We start from the raw sequence: 886 nt of genomic DNA on the forward strand, positions 1-886 counted from the left end.
CAGGTAGGCCCCGCTTATCACATTAAAAAAAATCAAATGAACACAGTCCTGCTATGTTGTCCAGGCTGGCCTAGAGGTCAGGGTCTCCGGTCGCAGCCTCTCAAGTGCTGGGGATACAGCTGTGGCACCACAGCTCTCTTCTCCCTCGCTCTGGCCTGAGTTTGGTTTCGTTCACACCCACCTCCTGCAGGTGGAGATGGAGGTACCGGATGGCAGCAGCTCCTCAGTTCCTGCAGCAGTTAGGAGCCCAGCCCGTGCGCTGGCCTCTCCGGGAGCCTCCTGCCCCCCAGCTCACGTGTCCAACCCCGAGGGGACCCCTCGCCGGCCCCTGGTTCCGGGGGTGTCTCGGCCTTCCCGAAGGGCACCCCACTTGCCGTCCGCGGCCAGACGTGAATGACCGGTGCGGCCGTCCACCACGCCTAGCGGGGCTCCCGCGGGGGCCCGACCCGCTTCCGCCCGGGACGCTTCCTGCCCTGCTGCCAGGCTGGCAGGCTGGGCCACGGCTCCGCTGCCTCCGCTCCCGTCCCGTTCGGGAGTCCGAGGCGGCTTGGCCCTGGCCTCTTCTGCTGGCTCCATCTGACACCTGCCAGGGATGGGAGCCCAGGGTTCGCTCTCCGCGTGCTCGCCGCGCGTGCGAGTCCTGACAGCGAGCTCGGCCCGGGGTCCCGCCGGCATCCCCTGACCCGCCCGAGCCACCGTCCGCACCACCCTCCTAAGGGCCGGCCCCGGGGCGGGGCGCGGGAGGCGGTGGGCGGGGAGTCGCCCGCGAGACCCGCCCACTCCCCGTGGACCAATGACGGGGCGCCGTCCAGGCCACGCCCACGGAGGCGGGCGGGGCGAGCGGGCGCGCAGGCGCGCGGCGGGGCCGGGCGGGCCGGCTGGCTGG

Source organism: Dipodomys merriami, unplaced genomic scaffold, assembly GCF_024711535.1.
Source record: "Dipodomys merriami isolate MVZ:Mamm:240054 unplaced genomic scaffold, mDipMer1.0.p SCAF_55, whole genome shotgun sequence".
Classification (NCBI taxonomy): domain Eukaryota; kingdom Metazoa; phylum Chordata; class Mammalia; order Rodentia; family Heteromyidae; genus Dipodomys; species Dipodomys merriami.